At 38.5% G+C, this 26240-nt stretch overlaps 1 protein-coding gene across 5 annotated transcripts in view; it reads right to left on the bottom strand.

Moving 5' to 3' along the window:
• Nucleotides 1-26240, bottom strand: part of NKAIN3 (sodium/potassium transporting ATPase interacting 3) — a gene marked incomplete at its 3' end in the record, with an annotated part of 379768 nt that overhangs the window by 125646 nt on the left and 227882 nt on the right. The gene's annotated exons all lie outside the window — the stretch shown is intronic.

Genomic DNA, 26240 nt, shown 5'->3' with positions numbered 1-26240 from the left:
AGGAAGAACTAGGATAGAATCTATAAAACAAAGTATTATTGGTTTGTCCTTTCATGACACTACTTTTCTCATTCCATTAAAGTGCTCAGAATCTTTAGACTTGGTCTCCAAGTTCCATCCAATAAATATGTGATACTGTCATGGATTCATCTTCGATCTGTGTTTAGGTTAGAAGGGCACTATTCATTTTTGAGTGAAAATATCTGAGGACAGAACCTTTGTAAAATCATCTGTCTGACACATTTAGCCTCTACAGGAGTGAAAAGTACCTCTTAAATTACTTTCAAATCTATATAGGTTTCCCCTATATATTCTGCTTTATTAGCTTGAAAAGAGAGGGGAACTATGACTTCCTACAGTACAGCTGTTAGTAAATGTAATGCACTGGCCCAGTAGTTAAACATCCAACTCAGCAGCATTTAAAACATCACCATCCATCATAGCACAGCTTCTTCCATACAACTGTACCAACCAAATAAATGCAAAATAATGGTTGCTCTAAGCAATCAAATGAAAGAAGACAGGGAAAGCATAACATAAAATCTCTGGACACCCTGGCAATCTTTTGTAAATTTTTCTCTTTCTCACTGTGCTTCCAGGTAATTTATTTTCTATTCTTGCAATTTTTATTTCTGTAGTAGAGACATTAGGGTGAACATTGCATTGCAGGACACACTAAGACTTTCTCATTTGAACTGAGATTACAGTAAAGAAAATAGGGTTAAGCAGGACTGACAGAAAATTAAATGAATACAAGCAGCTAGATTTTAGTTTCTGGTTCAACAGCTGGATACAAAGGCTTGCATGGATAATGCATAATTTGCTTTTGCTCATAAGATGAACAAGAAAAAAAAAAGTCAGACCAACCCCAAATTATTTTTCTACAGTTTCCCTACTTTAGGGAAGATTACAAATCCTACTTAAATTACTGTCAAAACTAGAGCACATATTCTTCAATGAAGTCTACTAAGTCTTAGATAAGGCAGGATGGAGAACATTCTTTGTCCTACAAAGGATCCATTTTACAAAAAACATTGAGAAATGTTATACAAACAGGTTAGAAAGCCTTTGTGAAGGACATGAGTACATGGAAGCATGGAAAAGTAATTTGTAAAGTTATTATATAAGGTTTGTGGCTTTTGAGTTCATAAACTATACTAAAAGCTAACTGAATAAACTACTGCATGCATTTAGATTTTACTTAAAATCCTAAACAAGAAAATATACATGATATGTATGATAGCACATTTACTGTAATACTACTCTTTATTAAAATGGAACATAATGATCAACCTGAAGGCAGGGCTCAAGACTTAATCATTGTATCTTCTGGTTTAGATTAGAGGTTTACACAACTCAGAAATGGGTAAAACAAGTGAACAATGTGAAAGTCTCGGGATCTTGGGATCCATAGAAACTGTTTCACACTAAGATTAAAGGTGCAATTACAGCACTTTGACCCATGGTGAGCAGTACTCAGGGAGGGATAACCACAGCACTATTTACTGAGTTTCAGTATTTTGCTGCTGTGATACCAATATTTTCAGTTTTCAAGTTAGCTAGTTTAAAGCTGACTAGCTAACTGCTGTTGGAAACAAGAAAGAGTTCAAGACCTGCAGAAATGCACAAGGACTCAACACCATGTCTTGTTTCAGATTAAGAATATAAAGCTATCCAGCAATTTTACATTAGTACAATCTCCTTATATCTGCTATCAGAAAGTATCAGCTGTGTTCGTAACAAAAGATTCCTATGACTAATTCAATGACAGATTGATTTTGTGTGCAAGCATATGCATACAGAAACAAATAATACATGTAGTTGAAGTATCCTTTTACTAAAATACTGGTAGCAATAAATGGCTTGCACTTACTTTGCCTTTCTTTGCTGAACAATCTGATTCGTGAGGACCATTTTCTCCAACCAGGTGGGACAAGCCTTTCTTAAGGTTGCAGGCTGTTCAGTTTAATCCCATCAATTATTCACAGTTTTCAACTCTTTTTCTTCTAGACAGCATGTTCAGAGGGCTTGTAACTTTGGATTTTGACATAGACACATGCAGAAGAACTGCCTGTCTTCAGCATCCTCTTTGCTCACTATTTGTGCTGCCTCAATGAATATTTTTTATAGTTTAAAGCCCAGTTAGATCAACTTGAGAGTTTTGGAAAGTCAATTGTGAATTGCTCCTCTTATAGCAGCAATTCTTAGGTTTGTTTATTCATGTACAATAGGTAAATATCTTAAGTCTGCTCCAGGACTACTTACTCTGAAAAATTAGGTATATCCAGAAACAATTTGCCAAACTAAGCTGGAATAATCATGCAGGGAAGTAACACAACACTATGGTCTTGCTTTCTCAAGCTTAGAACAGATGAGATGAGATGTAAAGCAAGATGTAAAGCCGGCTTTGCGAGGAAAGTTTTATTTTCAAAGTTGAAAGGCAGTAGCTGCAAATGCAGATCTGATATAGGGACGAGAAGGACTGGAGATGCTGGAGCTCTATTGACTGCACCTTGTGCCAGAGAGATCATGCAGTTGCATCCTCTTCACACTCTTTCCCCATGGCTTGTACTGACATCACCTGTGTGGTTCAGCCAACCCTTGATATTGGAAATGCACTTGATAAAAATCATGTCTGTTTCAAAAACTAATTAGCACATCCTAAGCACATTTCTCTTCCTGGCAAGTACTTTATTGTTCTCCATACTGCTTAAAATGTCATGATTTCTTTTCTAAGAAGGATCTGGGAGATTAGTAGAACAGCCATGGCTTTCCCTAATGGCTTTTGACCTAAGAAAGAAGACAACATTTTATTGGAACAAACTCTGCTTATACACAAAATTTCCTCCAGATCTACTCAAATTTGGACCTGCATGCTTTATATCCCCACTTAAAGAAACAATTTACATGGTAAGGTAAAGAAGGAGCTCTAGTCTGTTCTGATTCTGAGCCATGAGCAGGTATTTCCCAATAATTCTGCACTTGCTCTTTCAGGCAGAGGATTCTCTGGAGGATGCACTTATCATTTGTTGAAGTTGTTGAAAAGCTGATTAGGAATAGGGCAGGTGACTGCAAAAAGGAGAAAGGCTTTTTAAGTTCCTTTGCAAAATATGGGTAAAGCACACCTTTTGTGCTCACAGACCTTTCCCCCTCCACATTTTTGCTCTTATCCCATCCAGCCTCATCTGTCCTGCAACCTGATGTCTCTCCCTGGTTTGGTGTGCTCCCTGATCCACGTATCCTGATCCTCCTCCTTCCGCTGTGTCAGTTTGCACTCAGCATAAGTCTTATCCCACTTCTGCCCATTGTTTCCTCCTCTGAACTTTTAGTCTGAAGCCCAACTTTCTTTTCTACCACAACATCTCTCCAGTGCTGCCTTTCCTCAGAGGATCACCACCACACACCAGCCATCCTCTACTTTAATTTCCCTAGTTCCCCAGTCAATCTGCACTGCATACTTCTGCTATTTCCCCTACTCAGTTTCCTCAGTCTCCTTCATCACTTAGTCAGATTATCCTGGCATAGGCTCTGCAACCATTTTAATGTTTGAGAAGCCCTTTCATAATGCAGAATCCTCTCCTATATTGCTCAAGTGCCTGAGGAGGGAAAGACGAGCTCTTCAAGCTCAGTTCTTGTATTCAGCAGAGGAGAGAACCAGCTACAAAAGCCCTGAGGTAAGCACAGCAGAATCTTTCAAGGTAATACCTATCCCATTCAAACAAGTTTCTTCTAAATGCATGAAAACCTTTTTGAAGACTTTTTTTTTTTTTTTTTTTCTCTTTTTATTTTCTTCTTCTTTATTTCTTTTTAAATGCTCATGAGCCTAGTGAAAGAAACATGCCTGACACAGAGGTGGCCACTTTCTTGATATCTTTCAAAAGCCCCCATTAAATTTTATTTCTCAAAAAAAAAAAATAAATTAAGAAAATAATAATTAAAAAAAAAAAAAGCTTTTGTTTTTATTTTATTTTTTTTTTTAAATCAGTATTTGTGTCTGAACTATTTAACTGTAACTTTCCAGTAATAATACGCATTAAGTTAATTTAGATATCAGCTCTGGGAATGATCACAATAAATAGACTTTAAAAAACAAAAACAAACAAACAAACAAAAAAAAACCACCACACATTTACAATGGCTGTGAACAGCAGACAAAGGGTTCAAATGTAATAAATTCAGTTTTAGTGGGACTTATCAGTTGCTTTCCCAGGCTGGAAAAGAATGATCAACACCTTGGAACCAATTACCATTAACACATTTCCACTCTCACATAGCTGGTATTTTCAGTCATTTGAAAAGCCTTAGCCAAATGTTAATTTACGCGTCAGGCCCTTGCTGCCTTGAACTGACATTTCCCAACCAGACTCCATGGACAGACAAAGTCCATGCAAACATTAAAGTCACTCAGTAAAAGTGCATAGACTTTTTCCTGAATGCATCTCAGCATAAAATTTTTCATTTATTCATCCAGAAAGATTCTACCTCTATGTAACCAAACATACCGCTAAATCTTGATCAGAAAGTACTAAGCATTGAATAAATTAAGTGTGATGGCTCTGGGAGGGCCCTGTTCCTCGTTTTGTCCAGCAGACCATACAACGATAGCTCCTTCATATAGTGAAGCTGTTCATGACTGCAAGGAAAGAAATCTGTGCTGTAATGCATCATTAAGTCAAATTAACCCAATCATCCACCTGTTAAGTGAACAAAATGAAGAAAAACCTCATTCTCAGCAAGTTCTCTGGCATGCAATTGGCAGGGAATGGCTACATCATGCCAACAGTTCCTTAATCTCATTAGTTAGCTCTCAATTCTTTTATAGCCAGTAATGTACTTTGCTTCTAATGTTTCAGCAGATTTATTATGGGAAAACACAAATTTATTTTCAAAATTAAATGTACCAGTAAATAATGTATTTTCTTTGAATGCGTCTATTTTCATGGGAAGTGGTATGTGTTTTTAACAAAAACAAACAAACAAACAAACAAAAACCCACCACAACAACAACCCAAAACTATTTATTATTGAAGATACCAGTATGGTACTTGCTACTTTCAGTTTGCTTGTGTTATTTCCCCATTGCATTTGGGCTTGGGCTTCTACCTATCTACCTAAAACTGCTTTTTTTTTTTTTTTAACCTTTTTTTTTCACAACCAGTGACAACCTCATTGTCGCATAGTGGAGACCAATTTGCTCTTCTTCCTTACCAAACACAGTATCATGAAGACAATAGAACTAACCTGGAGCATTCTTTTTCTTTTTCCTGTGAGAATTGGTTCCAACCAAACTTCAGATGAAAGTGTTTGAAATTGCAACAGGACCCTTATTAGAAAATAAACTACCCCCATGAAAATAGAATCTTAGTGCTGCTTCATTTTTACAAATTGAAGCATCTCACTTCTAAGTCCTGCATTTTGTTAATCTGCTTTATTTATTGCTTTATTTATTGTTAATGTGTGTTGTTATTCATACAGGCATATAAACCTTTCTTACTTTGGTAATTTATTGTACCAATAGCACACAGTTTTCTTATCTTTTTTTTTTTTTTTTTTTTTTTTTTTTTTTTTTTTTTAAAGTGAGGCCTTGTTTAACTTGTTTAAGAGGCATCTCTTAAGAGGTGGGAGAAAAGTCGTGATATATTGGCTGATGTAGAAAAAGTTATAAGCTATTTTTCTATTACTACTTACACTAAAGTAAATCACCAAACTAAATGAAATGCTATGTGGATTTACTTGAATAAATGAGCCTTGTTTATTACAGCAAAGCAGATGGTCCTTTTAAAATACAAACTGGAAAAGTAAAAGGAAATAAGGGATGACTGTAGCTGATCTGACTTCCTTTGCATCTGACAGGTGAAGAATTATGGATAGAAAATTTGAAAAGCTGTGTAAGAAAGGTACTTATTGTGCTTATTACAGAATGAAGAGAAAGAATGAAGAGAAAGTTTTTAGGCTGAACAATAATTTAGAAGCATAGAAGATCAAAACATCAAATCAGAAGATCAGAACATCAAATTGTTTCTTTTAATATGAAATGTTTCTTGTGATCCTATTATTAAGACTTGGGCTTGGTTCTGTGGGCAAATGTATTTATATCAACAGAAATATATATATTTTTAAATGTAGTGAGAAAAATGGTAATATAAATTATGTCCTAAGGTTTCTATTTCAGATTATATTTTTCCTCATCCTGGTCAAGGTTTTATAACCATTATTAATGCAGTAAATTTTGAATTTAAAACTTGGGACAACACAAATATGCAGAAAATCCTGCCACTCTAAAATTTATAAATAATTTATAAATAAATTTATAATTTATAAATAATGAGGACATAATGGAAAAACAATAATCCATCCAGCTGACAGAAAGCAAATAAATGTGTGAACCATAAACATTTTATTGCTCAACTTCCTGATCAAACAAGAAACCTTTAGTGTACCTGTCAGATAACATAAAAACACTGATATAATAAAATAGGAAAAATAAACTTAGGTGTAAGAAATAATTATTGTGCTTACTTCTGTCATACCTCAGGCCACTAAAAATCCTATATATTTCCAACATTCAAAATTCATGCATGTACTTGATATAAGCTTGCCTAGGAAGGATAGGATTTGATTCATTGTCTGTAGGATGTGTGTGAAATTTACAGTGGAAAAAGCTTTTGTGATCAATGCTGTGGAAGTACAAAATCTATTGAAAATGAAGCAAGATGAACTGCTGTTACACAGTACAGTAGCACAAAAGGAAGGACAAGAACTACACAAACTCATCATCCTTAATGGTCTGACAGTCATCAGGAAACAAACAGAAAACACTACTGCCTGAAAAAAAAAAAGAAAAAAAAAAGAAAAAAAAAAAAAAAAAGACCAGAAAAAATAGCATCTGCTATCAAAGTAGTACAATAGTAACATTTGATGCAATCAGGGCCATCACCTATAGCTTTGACCCTGACCTTCTTTAAGAGAAAAAACATGGGGCCACAGTGACAGTGATACTGCGGGCTATGAAAACCTCTTGTTTCAAGCAATGTTGTAATTCTCATACCATATAAATTCTCTGTTTTACCCTGAAGGTAACCTGGGAATTAGGAGTATGTTAGTGTTTCCTTCTCAGAGTCAAGTTTAAAGCTTAATCTGAAGGTGTGCTCTGGTGTTACCGATCAGTGAGGTGTGTATTCAATACTCCTCTTCAAGGACTCCGTGATATTAATATTAGTTACTGGCAAACACCAAATGTATTTGTTCTCTATCGAAGAGGCTTCAAGGCTGCTTGGGAACAACCTTTAAATGGTTCATCTTGCTCAAACTGAAACCCTACAGGCAATATTTTGTCTACATCAAACTTTTTTTTTTTTTTTTTTTTTTTTTTTTTGTGTGTGTGTGCAAGAGCCAAAAGGCTTATCTTCTCCCTCTGCTATTGCATGTGTTGCGTGCAATAACAAGTGCTGTGAGACAGCGCAGGCTGATTTCTAAAATGAAAAACACTTAAAGACTCTTCTGTATAAAAACAATCCACCCATCTCTTAGTTTTCTTAATGGCCAAGTAAAACTGCTGAAGTGATACTCCTTTTTAGCAAAACATTGAAATGAGGGATTTCCTGAGACAAAAATGCTCTTTAAACAATGTGATACTTTTAGAGCATCCCCCACTAGGGATGCAGTCTCCACCAGCTTGTTTGAAATACCAGACTCCTTAAAAGCTGCTTTTGAGTCTCAAGTAGACAAAGCTCTTGAAAGTCTAAAAACCAGCTGGGGAAAAGATTTCATGTGCTACAATTAAGTGGAGAGTAGAAAAAAGAAGTCCTTGCACATGTGAGACTTGATTTGTACCAGCAAAATATAATAATGTGGATGACAGAACTACCATCAGACAGTAGACACTGTTCTTCTGCTAGATATCTTTGAATGTGTCTTCCCTTTACTTTGTCCCTGATCAAGATCTCTGTGACAATATTTAAAGCTCTACAGTTAGATATGATGTGCACTTCAAAGCTGTTAAACTGGGGAACAGTGAAAAAGATTAAGTTCAGGAGAAAAAAAAAAAGAAAGAAAAAAAAAAAAACTCCAACATGATATACCAAAATTTGAATAGGAGTTGGACTATGCAGGAAAGCTGCTAGCTCAGACAACAACATCAACAACAAACCTTTCACAGTTTTCCCTAAATATATTCTTTCTTGTTCACCTATCCTTCTACCTGTCCCTGCTAAAAACTATAAGTAAGCAAAGTGACTCTATTATCCAAGTTATTCCTCTTCCATCCAGATCAGGAAAATAAAAGAGAAAAGGTTGTCTCTGCTCATCATTCATGAAATACCAGAGCTGCTTAGATGCTGTGTTTTTATGCCACATAAGAATCTACACAGATAGGATTCAAACTATTTGGTAGATGGAGAATTGTGCTCTATAAAATTCATACTACTGTACGTGAGGATTCTAATCAGAACATGTTATGGGTTTAGATAATTATAACATTTTAGCTGATAATTAGAATAGAAGCTGGCAGTTAGGACCCAGTATGGGGCTGAGTAATGCTGAATAATACTTCTGGCAGGCAAAGGACACAAGGGATCCGTAGTTCAGATGAAGCTGGGTTTGTGAATAGCCATATTTATGCCATCTACTTCAAAACGTCACTTCCAAGCTGGAGCTACTCCAAATGTAGCAAGGACATGCATGCAATAAGGCAATATTCAGGCAGAAGACATGTACATGTATGTGTATGCCTGTGCATGTGAAATATATGAAGTGCTTTGAAGATAACTATGTAATGCCTTGGAAGGTTTGTGAGTACAAGCATAAAATATATGCTTGTTCTTTTATAGATATATATTTGTGTGTTACTAGGTGGTGGTGTTTCTGCTTTCTTTGTGGTGAAAAGCAACTCATAAAATCCATGTAAAACATGTCTGAACAGGAAATAAACCATAAACCTCCATCCAGTTCTACTTCTAACAAAGACAAGCAGGAGAAATTCCCTGCTCCACTCTAGATTTCCTATATCCTTTGAGGACTTTTCACTCCTGGCTTTACAATCAACTCAGCTGTGGATGGATGCCATGAAAGAAGCTTTTAGATGGGATGCTGAGCAGCCCAAGCATCTGCTTGTGTTGGAGAAAATTTCTTGAAAATATCTGTAACACTGGAGTTCAAAAATTCCATCTTTGGGATGATGCATTCCATGAAAAATGCAGACTGAAAGTACAGAATTACCATGAAAATAGTAAGACAATGCAACCTTGTAAAAAACATAGCAGTCTGCTCATATCAGTGAAAGCACTGGTAATCATAATGGATTATATAGACAATTTACTGAAACGGGAAGACAATTTAATTTTTTTTTTTTTTCATTTTAATATTGGTTTTCTCCTATGAATAATTTTTACTTTCTGGAACAGTCTTTCTAAAAAAAGTAGAACCTCTTTTATCATGCAAATGTGAATGCAAAAGTGTGAAAAAAAAATTAAACTACAGGTTACACAAAGAAGAAAGAAGTATATCAAAGTTGCTCTGAAAAGCCTGTTTCTCCCTAAGGAAATTAAAGTTGTAAATGTATTCCCTTTCTTTTCAAACATTTTTTTCTTTTTCTTTTTTTTTTTTCCTTTTTTTTTTTCTTCTTTTTTTTTTTGCAGGTGCTGGTGGGAAATCAGGGACGGTATTCAAATGTAGATTAATTTAAAAATATACATCTGATTGGATACCATATTTACTTGGAGCTTCTACTGACTGAAGTTCAAAGGCTCAATTAAGACAATGAGAAGAGACTAAGAAGAAGCTCTTCTAATAGAAGCCTTTTCTTTCCATGGAGAGCAAAGATTGTTAATTTAGGAGAAAGCTGATTCTATGCTTAGAGCTGAGCCAGAAGAAATCTTTATTTTCAAACACTCTTCTACAAGTGATGAATAAACAAACGCACACACACACACACACACAAAGTAATTGCCAGCATGCTGGGGACACACATTAAACATCCAATATTTAAATCTATATATTCTGCAACCTGCCACTCAGTAAAATTCTGGCACCAAGTGGTTACAAGCATTGGTGACCATCCAAAAAGATTACTTGTTTTCTTCATTAAGAGTATCTGGTACTCAGGCAGTGGGAGAGAGAAGGAGGCAGGACATCAATCATTCCATTTGAAAACATCCTGAAGCATGTGAGAGCTCATGGAAAAATAAAGGAAAAGCACTTATTTCCCTTTCAAACATTTTAGTTGTGATCAATTCCACTAGCTCCCCTGTCTTGCTGTATTCCAAGCATGTGTACAAGTGCTTTGGTTTCTTCCACAGTATCTGGATGCAGCAGCACTTTGCTGGAGCACTTGCAAGGCCTCACCTGGGAGATCAGTTCTCACAGACTGGGTGCACCTCACCCATGTGGTGACCACATCTGGAATCTCCTCTCCCAAAACACCTGAAGTCTACCCATTCTGGTGAGTCACCAAGTACAGCTCTTACACTGGTGTGCTCAAGATCTTATCAGAATATGGGTTATTACATTTACTAGGCAATGGGTTTACACAGAGTACTGCCACAGACATTAAAAAGCAGAGGGTGGTAGGAGGCAGTCAAGATATTGAAGGCCATGGCATTTCCAATGCAAAAGTCCCCAAAGATAAAGGCATTTTATGTTAAAATAAGGAATGAGAGCAACTGTCCATTCAACAGCACCTGTTCGTCCTTTCTCCTGTGGCTTCCATCAACCATCTCCAACTAAGAAATGGCTTTTCTAGCCAAATAAACCAGAAGCCCCTGGAATCAACCATGTCAGCTGTTTCAGGAGGCTTTTCTTTCAGGAAGGCTCAACCTCGAGTGTGAGGAAAGTATCCTGGGAGCAGAAATTTGAACTCATTGCCATACCTGGGTAGACCTGAGCAGTGCAAGATCTGGTGAGGATGATCAGATACTTCACTAGATTCTTTCCTTCACCATGGTGATCTGGAGCAGAGGGGATGCTGCCTTCATGTTGAAGCTCTGCCAGAGGCTTCCAGCCAGAGCAACCACTGACCTCCTGCTAGGTGCTGGAGAAGATGAGGCCCTGAGTACCCTTTCATTATTTTCACTCAAGTAACAGAACTTTATTAACATTTCCTCTCAATTTCTGAGTCTCTCCTGTGCTGCCAAAAACATAATTCAAACTAGTGTAATCAAAAGTCAGGTCTTCTGACACTGTATGGTTTATCTCCAATATTAAATATATGGAATTTATTTATTTTAATTATAATATTAGCTCTTACATTAGAAGATGCTTAAGCTGATTTACCCTGAGAAAGGAATTATGAGAATGATATAATTTTACCTGTGTTTTCATCAACCTTTATGACTTGATGTGCTTTGTTTATTAATGTTCCTAAAACATTTGCTTTTATATATTTTTTTTTTTCCTGTAGCAAGTTGTTTTCTTATTGGTGTCCTTGTTTATTCAGTTATGAGATTTGCTTGATGTGCTATTTGCTTGGGCACTAGAGTAGGTTAATTGAGGAGAAACATTATTGCTCTCCATGCAGGCACAGTTGTTACTGTGTAGTTTTGTTTTCTACTGAACAATATCCTCCTGTGATATTTTTCAGCTGATTTGGATTCTCTGATCTTAAGTTCTGCAGTGGATTTGAATTAAGAATACCTGTAAAACTGTGGGAAAAAAAAAATAAAAAACACCTAAGGTCCTTGCATAGAATCACAGAATCACAGAATTTCTAGGTTGGAAGAGACCTCAAGACCATTGAGTTCAACCTCTGACCTAACACTAACAAGTCCTCCACTAAACCATATCACTGAGTTCAACATCTAAACTTCTTTTAAAGACCTCCAGGGATGGTGACTCCACCACTTACCTGGGCAGCCCATTCCAATGCCTCACAACCCTTTCAGTAAAGAAGTTCTTCCTAATATCCAACCTAAAACTCCCCTGGTGCAACTTTAGCCCGTTCCCCCTTGTCCTGCCACCAGGCACATGGGAGAACAGACCAATTCCCACCTCGCTACAGCCTCCTTTAAGGTACCTGTAGAGAGCAATAAGGTCGCCCCAGAGCCTCCTTTTCTCCAGGCTGAACAAACCCAGCTCCCTCAGCCGCTCCTCGTAAGACTTGTTCTCCAGACCCCTCACCAGCTTCGTCGCCCTTCTCTGGACTCTTTCGAGCACCTCCATGTCCTTCTTGTAGTGAGGGGCCCAAAACTGAACACAGTACTCGAGGTGCGGCCTCACCAGAGCCGAGTACAGGGGGACAATCACTTCCCTAGACCTGCTGGCCACACTGCTTCTTATGCAAGCCAGGATGCTGTTGGCCTTCTTGGCCACCTTCTTGGCCACACTGCTGGCTCATATTCAGGTGACTATCAACCAATACTTCCAGGTCCTTCTCCACCAGGCAGCTTTCCAACCACTCATCTCCCAACCTGTTGCTCTGCTTGGGGTTATTGCGCCCCAGGTGCAGGACCCAGCACTTGGCCTTGTTGAACTTCAGACAGTTGACCTCAGCCCATCAGTCCAGCCTATCCAGATCCTCCTGCAGAGCCTTCCTACCCTCAAGCAGATTGACACACGCACCTAACTTGGTGTCATCTGCGAACTTACTGAGGGTGCACTCAATGCCCTCATCCAGATCAACGATGAAGATATTAAAGAGGACCGGCCCCAGCACTGAGCCCTGGGGAATACCACTAGTGACCGGCCTCCAACTAGATTTGACTCCATTCACCACGACTCTTTGGGCCCGGCTATCCAGCCAGTTTCTAACCAAATGAAGCATACGCCAGTCCAAACCAAGAGCAGCCAGTTTCTTGAGGAGAATGCTGTGGGAAACGATGTCAAAAGCCTTGCTGATGTCAAGGTAGACCACATTCACAGCCTTTCCCTCATCCACCAAGTGCGTCACTTTGTCATAGAAGGAGATCAGGTTCGTCAAGCAGGACCTGCCTTTCATAAACCCATGCTGACTGGGCCTGATTGCCTGGTTGCCCTGTAAGTGCCACATGATGACACTCCAGATAATCTGCTCCATGAGCTTCCCTGGCACTGAGGTCAAACTGACAGGCCTATAGTTCCTTTGGTCTACTCTCCGGCCCTTCTTGTAGATGGGCCTCACATTTGCTAGCCGCCAGTCAACTGAGACCTCCCCCGATAGCGAGGACTGTTGATAAATGAAAGTAAGCAGCTTGGCCAGCTCCTCCTCCAGTTCTCTCAGTATCCTCAGGTGGATCCCATCTGGCCCCATCGACTTGCATATATCCAAGTACTGTAGCAGGTCGCCAACCATTTCCTCATGGATAGTGAGTGCCACATTCTGCTCCCCATCCCCTTCCACCAGCTCAGGGTACTGGGTATCCAGAGAGCAACTGGTTTTGCCGCTAAAGACTGAGGCAAAGAAGGCATTAAGCACCTCCACCTTTTCCTCATCTTTTGTAACTAAGTTCCCCCCCACATCCAGTAAAGGCTGGAGATTCTCCTTAGTCCTCTGTTTTGCATTAATGTATTTGTAAAAACATTTTTTGTTGTCTTTGACGGCTGTAGCCAGATTGAGCTCCACATGAGCTTTGGCCTTTCTAATTTTGTCCCTGCACCACCTCGCAACATCCTTATAGTCCTCCTGAGTGGCCTGCCCTCTTTTCCAAAGATTGTAAACCCTCTTTTTTCTCCTAAGCTCAAGCCACAGTTCTCTGTTCAGCCAGGCTGGTCTTCTTCCATGCTGGCTCATCTTTGGGCACATGGAGACAGACCGCTCCTGCACCATTAAGATTTCCTTCTTGAAGAGTGCCTTCCTACACTCTTCTGCCCTTCAGAACCACCTCCCAAGGGACTCTACCAATCAGTGTCCTGAACGTCTCAAAGTCGGCCCTCTGGAAGTCCAATACAGCAGTTTTACTGGTCCCCTTCCTGGCTTCTCCAAGAATGGAGAGCTCTACCATTTCATGGTCACTCTGCCCAAGACAGTTTCCAACCACCACATCTCCCACCAGTCTTTCTCTGTTTGTGAACAGAAGGTCTAGCGGGGCACCTCCCCTGGTAGGCTCACTAACCCAGCCTTGCCATTGTTACCCTTGGCAGAGCTCTAAGAAGCCTTGTTTCAGCCCCGTCCCCTTTCTTACCTAGTTTAAAGCCCTCTCAATGAGTCCCACCAGCTCCTGGCCTAGGATCCGTTTTTCCCTTAGAGATAGGGACCCATTTGTGGCCATCAGGCCAGGTGCCAAGTAAACTGCCCCATTGTCAAAAAAAAAAAAACAAACACAAGATTTCTGTGTTGGCAGCAGCCTCTGAGCCACGTGTTTATCAGGTGCACTTTCCGTGTCCTCTCTGTACCCCTTCCTGCCACCGTAGGGATAGATGAAAACACCACCTGTACTCCCACTCCATCCACTAACCGTCCCAGTCCCCTAAAGTCCTGTTTGATGGTCTTCGGGCTTCTCTCTTCAATGTCATCACTGCCAGTCTGGACTATTAAAAGAGGATAATAGTCAGAAGGGTGAACCAGGTTGGGAAGCTTTCTGGCAATGTCCCTGCATAAACAATTCCAAACGTTTTTCTGTATCATTGCCATTACCACCAGTAAGACTGCCATTCTTTCTTCCACAAAATCTGCTGATTACCACTCCTCAGCATAGTGAAAACAATTCGTAGGTATTATATGTAGTAAGCCGTAATGTATGAGATCTAGAAAAACATGAACACAAATATGCATGCCACACATTAAATGCTGGATTTTGAGTGGCCATCTGTATTTCCTGCCAGATCTCTTTTTCCATAATAGTCATCACTGCAGCTTTGGTATTCAAGCTTTTGTCAACAGAACCTGCAAAATAGCTGAGGTACATGAGTTAAAGTAGTTACTTTCCTTTTTGTTGTTGTACATACATAGGAAAAATATAAAATAACTTCTATATACACATACAATCACAGGAGCCAAAATACAGTGTTATTATGCATATAACTCAAATGCTATTGTAAAGATAAAAAAAAATAAAAATGGTGGGGCATTGCAAAAAATACGAGAATTTGCTGAAAAGTAAATACTTTAGTGGCAGTTAAACGCATGGAGGTCTATGGCGTATATCTGAAAGATGAAGCTAGGTTTAAGAACGTGAAGACAGAATTAAACTCACTGTCTCTTTTCTGTCTTTAAAGTTCTCTCTTTTTCTGTCTTACCAGTTATCGTTGTTATCTCATTTGTTTCATCATTTATGGGCTTCTGGTGTTCCTGTAGCATATGCTAATTTACACCTGAATTCCTTTCACTTAGCATTGCTTTTGTTTTGATCATTACATCTTAATGTTACAATTACTTAGATGCTTCTTATAAAACACCATAAATCAAAAACATGTTATTTTTTATCTTGCTTTTGGGCTTTAAAATTAAAAAAATGTGGCAGGTAGCTACTACAGCCATCTCTATGGTGATGAATAGCATGTGCTTTAATAGGTAGTTTACATAAAAATTACTTGGTGTTTGAGAATGGTAAAGCTATTTTAGAGTGGAGATATTCAGACTTACTTTAATACATTGGCTTAATACACTCTAGAAGCACTCTTGCAAGGTGTTTTCAACTAGGGAGGAAAGATTGGGTAATTTTTAATTGCTCAGACCTAGTTTTAATGTAAACTGACTGTGTTCAGCTGTACTTCATGACTCTAAGGCCTCTTACTATGGTGGAACAATAGCATGTGATAATTAACACTTCTGCCAGAGCAGGAGGAGTGGAACAATATACTTGATAAAATTCAATGACCTCAAGGCTACACTGTCTGTGCTCTCATATATAAAACTGTAAATGCCAGGAGGAATAAGTGCTTTTCTTAAAAAAGAAAATGACTGCTGCCAGCAACATGCCTCAGCAACAGGTATGGCTGAACTGACAAAGTTCAGAGTGCAATTGAAAAAGCAGGCAGGGAAAAGTGGTATTCAGCATCATCATAGAAATGATCATAAGCGTACACTGTTTGCCCTGATCTAGCATGGAAATATTTACTTGTTGTAAGTGGCCAGGATAATCATTGTGCAAATAAGCCTTTTTGTGGTTGTCCTCAGGCTATGGACTACACAAACATGTTGCTCAGGAAAACATCTGGCGTGCTTCATGAGCAAGGAGATTAAAACAATGTAAACTGTCCCACAGGGAGAGCAACCTATGATGCTTGATACAGTACATTAATGGTCTTGCTAGTTATTGGCCAGCATAAGGTGGGGACCACTGCTTTAGTATATATGTTCCTCAGGCAAAGCACTTGGCATTTTATTTGCTTTCCGGGTATTCAGCACATTTCATCACTTTCCATGTATTCAGCACATTCAGCTGAGATGATCATTTGTGAAGGCATTAAAGTAAATACTGGGTTTAACAGGGGTAACTCAAAAGTCAGTCATTCCTAAAAGTGTTGGGCTGAAAGATGGTCTATATTGTTAGAAATAATAACTGCCCTTATACCTATCTTCTAACTTACAGCATGTCAAACAGTATTTAAATTGCCATTTATACATCATATTCAACCCAATCCTAAGCAATTAATTGCAATTGAAGTGACCTGAGACATTAAATGTTCTGATTTTCTCTCCTATACAGAGATGCACTTGTGTACCAGTTGTGCAATAAATAATTGCCATACAAGAGTTGGCAAAGTAACCATTCACACATACGTTTTCAACCTTTGTCTTCCTTTCACCACAGTACAATTCATAAGGTAGATATGGCTCTAAAGGTGCAGAAAAAAATAAAGTTTGTCTGGATTTCTTCCCAATTTTTCAGCAGAGTCTCTTTTTGTGTAACAGTAGAAACTTGATGCTAGCGAGCCACAAAAACTCACTATAAAATCTGTTTAAGGGGGATGAAAACAGCATAGCAATTCAGGTTTTGCATTCAGTGTCTCTATTTTTGTTTTTGTTTCATTTAATGGATTCTTTACTGTTCACTGAATGAAGTCTTTAGCGATTTAACTGAGGAAACAGTAGAACAGATTTTCTGGAATAAATTCATATTAATGTATAAAAATAGAAAAAAAAAAAGAAACAAACAAAAAACAAAAGCTGATGACAACCACAAGCAAGTTTGGCAACTTTACTTCAAGGATTTTGAGTCCTGTGCATTATAAGCACCCCAGCTGCTTTTCATTTTAAGTTTTCCACTGAAACTAGGAATGAGGTTGACTTGAACTGATACAATTGACCTTATCTCTAAGATAGATAAGAAAAGCTACACAGTCTGTTACTGCAGCTTAGAGATGTACAGTAATTTATGAAACCCTGGCAGACAGATCACCCGACTGAAACATTGCTACCTTCAACAATGTTAGGTACAAAATATCTGATTTGCAAGATCTGGTTACTTACTGGTTAGTCCCAATAAATTGTCTCTCACAGTGGTCTGCATCTGATATTTTAGAAAATAAAAGATACACAAATACACTTGCCTCATTGTTAGACAGGGCAAATGGGTGAAATTCTCTCCTAATCCCAGAGTTTACATATAGATCCTTATGCACAGCTATCTCAGTTCAGAATGACTTCTGTTCATCCTTGTAACAAATATACAGATATATGATCTTCAAACCCCTTCTACAGATGTCTCTCTAGCGTGATTTGCAATGTATTATACAAAACACAGAAACAAAAATAAATAGATATTTCCTGAAACAGGAGATCCCCATAGCAGTAGCAAAGTATCACTTCAGAGGCACCTTATTTGGTTCCAGAGAATGAAGGTGCAAATACCATAACAAATTGAGAAAAGAAAAGTGTAACAGTAGAATCCACATCTCCAAGTGAATTATGAGGAATAGGGTGGCTGAACACAGCCACAGATGTATGCACAAGCTGCAGCTTTCATTTATACAACTTGCTGCCTCACCAAGAGAACACCCAACTTACAACAGAAATGTACTGATGCATTTTTCAGCTACCAAAGCCAGTAAAAAACAAAGTGGTTAGATAATTTGTAAGGAATAAAGTGCAATTTATTTAAGCTTAAGATCTGAAAATGTTGTGAAATCAGTTTTAGAAGCATAAAAAAGCAGAATTCTTCAAACAGTGGAAGAGAAAAAGCAGACAATGAGTCTTCACTTGGATGATTTTTTTAAGAAGCAAATGATCATTTGGGGATGTTTTCTTTGATCCTTTTTAAGGTTTAAATAAAAATATAGCATGGAAAATCCTCTTGATTTCCACAAGGTACTTATGGGGCATCCATTTATTGGACTAAAAAGACCGTCACATTATTAAGGCACCCACTGTTTCTCATAACTGCAGTTAGTAGTGAGCAGCTATGGGATCTGCTTTTCTGTATTGATCAAAAAGAGATACAGTAGGATTAGTCAATTTACAGCAGATAGACAGTTATTCTTATTCTTATTTGGATTTACCTCAGAATATTCCTACAAGACTAAGGAGTTGTAAAGCATCATAAAGAAAACAAACATCTGAACAACTTACATATTACTAAAAACTACTACATATTACATCAACTTTGCTTTATCTACCCTTATGGTCTATAAAAACATTATTTTTCCTTTAAGATCACATCTGTAATGAACATGTCTTTCACTCATTTCCTCACTTCTAAGGACTTTTCAAAATAAATGCCTGAAAAGATGACATTACTTTCTTATCTAATACCTTCAGCTATTGAGTTCAAATCATCTTCCAAACACTGGGAACACCCAAGGAGGCAACAGTGGATAAAACATCATCATCTTACATAAAATGCTCAAATCCACATCTCCTTTAAATAACATTAATAGCATTACTGTTCAGCTTTCAAAATCACCATGCATAAAAAGAGCTGTTAATTGTACGGAAGACTAATGTAACACAGAAAGAGAAGGAGTACTTCAGAAAAATAAAAAGACAATCTCATTATTTTGGAGTGACCTGGCTCAGATTGATTTGTTTGGGTGACGGCTGCTAATGAGGCTGCCAACTTACATAAGGAAAATTTTCAGATGAAAACTCTTAAAGAAGCTAATGGGAGATTAAGATCATGTTCATTCTATAGCTTAAACCAGTCACAGGTTTCACTTTGCAAAATTAACTTAAAACTCTATTCTCTAGCTTTGACAATTTTGAATGCACAAGACCACAACATATCAATTCATCCACAGATACAAAGGTAATCAAAATTCTAATCAAGAGATTAGAGACTGATAAAGAAGCAATAAGAATTAAGTTTTAATAAATCATGAATCATTGACACAGGTTTGGATCTGAAAATCAGACATTTCTAATGTTAAAAAAAAAAAACACACAACAAACCAACCAACCAACCAACCAAACAAAAGCATACTCAAAGGATAAGCGAGAAAGTCTGTGCTGTGTTATTAGCTCCCTATAGAGATTTTGCTACTTTTACTTTGATTTCTGTCTGAATTTAAAAAAGGCCTTTTCTATAAGGTAATAACCAAATCAAGGCATTGACAAGAAATTCTACAATTCAAGAATTAAGCAGCACACCTTGCCAATAGTCTCCTGATGTCTTTCACTAGAAGCACACACACCTAAAGGTTGTGATCCCTTTATTCCAATGCTACTACCAACCAGAAACTTCCCTTATTGCAGCTTCAGTAGACCTCTTGACATGGATCATTTGTTAATCTGGAACACCTTCTATACTGGGCCAGCTAGGCTGGCAGCTCTCCTCTGACCTAGATCCAGACTCTGGTGCTTACAGTAAAGGCTTCTGTGCCTGGAAAGTTTTATATGGACTTCAGGGATGACAGGAAAAGGAGATGTAGAGGAAAAGGATCTAGGGGTGCTGATTGATGCTTGCCTGAACATGTGCCCAGGTGGCCAAGAAGGCCAACGACATCCTGGCTTGTATCAGGAATAGTGTTGCCAGCAGGACCAGGAAGGTGATCGTCCCCCTGTACTCTGCTCTGGTGAGGCCGCACCTCAAGTACTATGTTCAGTTTTGGGCTCCTCACTACAAGAACGATATTGAAGTCCTGGAATGTGTCCAGAGAAGGGTTACGAAGATTGTGATGGGCCTGGAGCACAAGTCCTGTGAGGAGCAGCTGAGGGAACTGGGGTTGTTTAGTCTGGAGAAGAGGAAATTCAGGAGAAACCATATTGCTCTCTACAACTACGTGAAAGGAAGCTGTGGGGAGCTGGGGGTTAGCTTCTTCTTGCAGATAATTAGTGACAGGACTATAAGGAATGGCCTCAAGTTGTGCCAGGGGAGGTTTAGGTTATAAATTAAGAGACATTTCTTCTCAGAAAGAGCAGTCAGGCATTGGAATGGGTTGCCCAGGGAAGTGGTGGCGTCACTGTCCCTGGGGGTATTTAAGGAAAGGTTGGATGTGTTGATTAGGGAAATGATTTAGGTGGGTGACATTGGTGGTAGGGTGATGGCTGGACCAGATGATCTTGGAAGTCTTTTCCAACCTTAATGATTCTCTGATTCTATGAATGTCTGTGTACCTTTAAGTTAAGTGCTGAGTTACAGCTCATTGGAGCCTTGAGCTACCTGTTGGGTAAAAGTGTATGATGACTGATCTATGTCATTTCCCCGATATCAGTCTCTGTCATTGCTTCATGTGGGCAGACCTCTACTGTTAAGGCAAAATAAAACATCACCCATCATTTTTCACACACTTAGAGATGAAGCAATCATAACATACCCTGTTCTAGAGGACTTGAATCTCTTCTCTGTTTTCTCTTCCATAGCTCTGTTTATTTTAGCCTACTTGGTAGCCATATACCATGATTTTATCTGTAGTTGCAACACTTACCATGGTAATATGCTAAGCTACCACTGCAGCAGAAGAACAATAGTTTAAGAACTGTACCTTGTTCAATATACAAGTGCTTTTGTTATTGTGGAAGGCATTTTGAAAATACACTACAGATCAAAAACATCTGAAGGCAAAAAAAAAATAATATATATATATATATATATTATTTTTAAATCTCATTATATTTCTGGCCTTGCTTCATTACTTTTGATTGTCTGGGTTAACAGTACTTGACCTTACAAACAATTCTGAGATAGTGCTGGACTCAATTACTTAAAAGAAAAAAAAAAAAAAAAAGGAGAGAAAAAGGGAGAGAGAAAGGGAGAGAGAAAGGGAGAGAGAAAGGGAGAGAAAAGGGGAGAGAGAAAGGGGAGAGAAAAGGGGAGAGAAAAGGGGAGAGAAAAGGGGAGAGAAAAGGGGAGAGAAAAGGGGAGAGAAAAGGGGAGAGAAAAGGGGAGAGAAAAGGGGAGAGAAAAGGGGAGAGAAAAAGGGAGAGAAAAAGGGAGAGAAAAAGGGAGAGAGAGAGAAAAAGGGAGAGAGAGAGAAAAAGGGAGAGAGAGAGAGAGAGAGAGAGAGAGAGAGAAGGAGAGAAAAAGAGAGAGAGAGAGAGAGAGAGAAGGAGAGAAAAAGAGAGAGAGAGAAAGAGAGAAAAAGAGAGAGAGAGAGAGGGAAAGGGAAAGAGAAAGGGAAAGGGAAAGGGAAAGGGAAAGGGAAAGGGAAAGGGAAAGGGAAAGGGAAAGGGAAAGGGAAAGGGAAAGGGAAAGGGAAAGGGAAAGGGAAAGGGAAAGGGAAAGGGAAAGGGAAAGGGAAAGGAGAGAAGAAATTATTGGTCCTTTATAATGCCTGGGTCCTTCACAACACAAAATGACAGCAGGATTGCCAGACTCCCCTTGTCCTGGTTTCAGCTAGGATGGAGTTAATTTTGCTCCTAGTAGCTGGTGTGGTGCTATGTTTTGGATTTAGGATGAGAATGGTGTTGATAACACACTGATGTTTTAGTCATTGTGGAGTGGTGCTTACACTAAGCCAAGGACTTTTCAGCTTCTCACTCTGTCCTGCCAGTGGGCAGGCTGGGGGTGCAGCAGGATCTGGGAGGGGACAGACCCAGAACAGCTGACCAAAACTGCTTTAAAAATCTAGATGCAAAATTGAAGCATGGATGTAGTATATAGGTCCTGATAAACTTCCAGGGGCTGCATCCAGCCTTTAACATTACACAGTGACAAAAATGGTGACAAGACTGATGAGGTTGATGCCATCCTTCTCAATGGTTCTTCTGGCTGCCTGCAATGGGCGCTGCTAGCAAGGAGATGCACCTGGCCACACTTAGTCAATGCACAAAGCCTCTCTGGTTTCACTCTAAGTCATTTAAGAAGGTCAGAATGCTGATACTGAGGAGAGAATAAACATTTGGTGTATAATAAACAGCACTGTTAATTGAGAGAAAGACTTTCCCTGGCCCTTGCCAAGAGCTTATGAGGAGTTTTGCTTCTTTTTTTGCACTCTCTGGGCAAAGACAAGATTTGGGGAATGTAATGACTGCTCCTTCTATCAACTCCTAAAGTGCAAATTTCCCCAGAGGTGCCCAGAAAATGAGAACTACAGTTTCAGCCACAGCCCAGACTCATGCTGGGGTGTTGACCAGCTGAAAAGGAACATGCATTCTCTTATCTTTTATGGGCAGAATCACTCAGAGTTTATGTCTACCAACACACATTTACTTATGCACAGTTTAGTTATTAAATACTCTGAAGACATGAAACGAATCATTAGAACAGAATGGTCAGGAACTCATCTCTTCCCCATTCTCTTAAAAATCATTATAATAGAATTGTGCTCTGAGACTAATTCAGTCTCATTAAACGCCAGTGTAAATATCCATGCTCTTCCCATTTCAAAAGCAATTCCAAATCAACTCAAGCATCAACAATAATACACATATACAAGCAGGTACAACTATAACTTTCATCATGATAATTCATCTAATCGCTAGCTGAGCAGAGGTGAGTCTCTGAGAAATTATAAAATTAAAACATAGAAAAACTAAAGGGAGGCAGATAACAAATCTCTTTACCTGTTGGCTATTAATGTTTCAACTTGGCTGTTTTCATTCAAGAGCTCACCCAAAAATGCTCAAGACAATTGCGACTGTAAAGACAATATTAATCAAAATTTTACAGACTGCATAGATGTACTGGAAAGTGTCTGGAAGGAAGAATTGATATTAAATTTTCCAAATCCTATCTGAAAATTTGCACCCCTACAGCTTCTGTGAAAATGCAACCTCTTTGTTACTTGAGGAATTCTGTAAGAAAATCAGGATCTGATAGAAAACAGATATTTTTATTCTAGGTTTATTCAGAGTAGCTTCAATTTTGCAATGCAGGAGTGAAGATCATTATTATTATTATTATCACTATTACTAGTACTATTATTATTATATTTCTTTGTCTCCAGGACCAGAAATGTGCCTGCAGCTGGGAAAATCAGGTTTCTGGTTCCCTTGGTAATATATTCTACCACCAGCTGTCATTTCCAGTCTTTGACAAGAAGTCTGTAAAAGGTGATTCTTTATCAGCCTCACCTGAAAAATGCACCCATGAAAGATTGACATAAAGTTCCCATTTTTAAGTGAACTACAGAAATAGACCAGCTGCCAAAGAAACATTTAAATACACAAACATGCACAAACAGTGTATTTCAGAAATAATTCTTGTGGCACACTAGAACATAATCCTGTCATCAACACATACCATTATTTATTCACAGATTTTCAAGATAGAGATGAAAGGACTGAGAAATGCTGCAGTTTTTAATTCATGACATTGTATCAAGCTGAGAAATCAGGTCTTTGTCTGAATGCTAAGTCTGTCTACTTAGGAGTCAAACATCCATTTCTGTGTGTGTAAGTTATACCTACATGTCAGAGTTCCAGTGGATTGCTTTATTCCTATTAACTACACTGGAACCGTCTGATCTTTTTATTGCAATTTGGCAGCTACTGTATCAAGTAAAACTTTTAAAATTTGATTGCCAAGAGTTACTACCCTATTTACAAATTTTCTAGTGTAGTAATTTTCTAGATAAAAGAAGATGTTGTCAGTCAGTGTAAACTACATGGGACCTCATTACTGAGTACAGACATTCCAATTAATCTTAAATACATGCGGTGCCAAGAGAGTAATTAGCAACAATAAATTGCTGTGATTTTTTAAAATAACAATCGCTCCTACAAATCTCATTTATGCTTCATAAGCCCCAAAATATCAAAGTGTATTATTTACTAGTGCTATTTTTAAAGACATTAGTTCTTTCTGATTACCACTGGCAAGAAACTAATTTACAAAGTCAGTCGTTTTATCAAACTCCTTCATGGAAGCCCAAAGAAAGCACGTGAATTTTGCAGAGTCAAGCACTGAAAAGTTACTAAGTGCAAGAATTAAAATTGCTTATGCGGTTCTCACTTGTCCCCTTTGTACATTTGCAGTTTGATAAAAGCTTTAGTCCATGAACAAATGCTTTCTTTTTTCTTTTTTTTTTTTTTTTTTCTCTCTCTCTCTCTTCACCTTAAGGACTCATGGTATTTATAGATATGTTTCCTTAACTGTTGACTATTTCTTTTTATATCTGTGATTTAGCACATAAACCTAAATAAGGAACATGCAACTAATGACTATCACGATATTTATATTGGGAGCTACCTCATGCTGGGCCAGCATCTAAGGGGTGAAGAAAGACTCCTCATCTACTTGGATACAGCTAATGGATTATCCAGCCACAGGAAAAGAGGTTGCAGGTGAGGTAGAAAGATATGGTTGCCACAGAGACAGACGTTACCTGGCAGGAGCCTGTCAGTTATGGGCTGGCAGAGATGTGAAAGAGCAGTCATGCATCCTGCAAGAAGTAAATGAAGGCATTGCATTCTTTCCCAACTCCCAAACCATCTATAGAGCCCCCATGAAGACCACAAAGCTTATAAAGCCAGGTGAAAACCACAGGAAAATGGTAATTCTTTGACTGCCAACACAAGCACAGGTGTATAAACTTCTCCAGAGCTGGCCAATGGTAAAGGAGGTGCAGGTAGTTCACTGTGTGGTGCCACCAGAAGGAAGCAGCGCAAGAAAACCAGAAGCTGGGAGAAGATGGGCAGCACTGGGTCAGCTAGTGGCCAAACCCAATAGTAAGTGGTTAGGGGGAACTGAGTTTTTTTAATTATTTATTGACAAACAGTAGTTTGTTGGGTTCAAAGGTTATGACAACTCATTTCATGCTGTTTTGAGGGGAAGATGCAAGCAACATGCCATGGCCTGACTCGTAAGTGGGTATTGACATTCAGCTGTAAAGCTGACCTTACAAAGTCATGCTGGTTTCTGAGAAGCAAGAAAGTCTGATGCCAGTCTGATACCAATTCATACCAATCTCTTTTTATCAGGAACACTATAGTAGTTAGGCCAAGAAAAGGCCTAATCCACAATACATAACAGCTGGTGGCTTCAGGCAGCAGACACTATTGCACATTATCCTGCATCGTTTCTGCCTGTTCATTCACAGTTGAAACTGTAGCAGCTGGGCTCTTATAATTTTGCAAGAACTGGCCTAACGAGAGACTGAAGAACTTATTTCACTCAATTGCTGAGAGACAAATCAACCCACAAACCAAGAAATTGATCTGAAGCTTTAATCAAAAGAAATGAGAAAAAGCTTCACATAGATGTGTCTATACCACTGGGAGAAGACTCCTCTAATTTCAGATTGCTGTAAGAGAAAACTTCCAGGCCTCAGCTAGCTTTGTTTCCTTTTCTTTCTCCTGGGAGTATTTTGAGCCTAGCAAGACAAAACTTAAAATTACAGACAGACAAGGTTCTCCATGATATAGAAAAATTTGCACAACAGAGTCTCCAGAAAGTCCAGCTGGTACAAAATACATTAACAAAAGGCATCTTCCTAAATTTCGTAATTAGTACTGTTCCCTTACTCCAAATTACTGAAGAGGCAAAGACAACATGAAGCACCACAGATACAAAACTTTTAACGTTTATTAACCAGATTGCAAGAAAAACAAACCATGACACCTGATTAGTTATAGGGTAAAAGGATACTTCAGATTGGAAGGGACTTTAAGAGACCCAAACTCCTGCTCCTGGAAGGCTCAGATGTAAGATCAGGTCAGGTTGCACAGGGCTTTATATTGTTGGGTCCTGATAAAGTCTGTCAAAACTTTAAAAGATTCTCATAGACTTCTACCTCTACAAACTCAAACCAGGACTCAGTATAGATCGTTTGAGAGAAAATTTTAACCTCTAACACAGGCGTGAATATTATGTTTGACAGATGCCTTCCATAACTTCAAAAGATCTAAAATAGATGGGAATACACAATAGGAGATGTGAGGGAGAATAAGAACAATATTCAGAGTACTTCCAACTATGCTAGATCCTCTTTAACTCTCATCTCCCTTCCCCAACCCCCTCCCTCCCCCCCCCCCCTTTCAAAAAAAAAACAACAAAACACCACAAACAAAACAA

The sequence above is a fragment of the Aythya ferina genome (assembly GCF_964211825.1).
Source record: "Aythya ferina genome assembly, chromosome: 2".
Taxonomy (NCBI): domain Eukaryota; kingdom Metazoa; phylum Chordata; class Aves; order Anseriformes; family Anatidae; genus Aythya; species Aythya ferina.
Note: the sequence above shows the minus strand (reverse complement) of the source record. Positions and strands in the feature narration are given on the sequence as shown.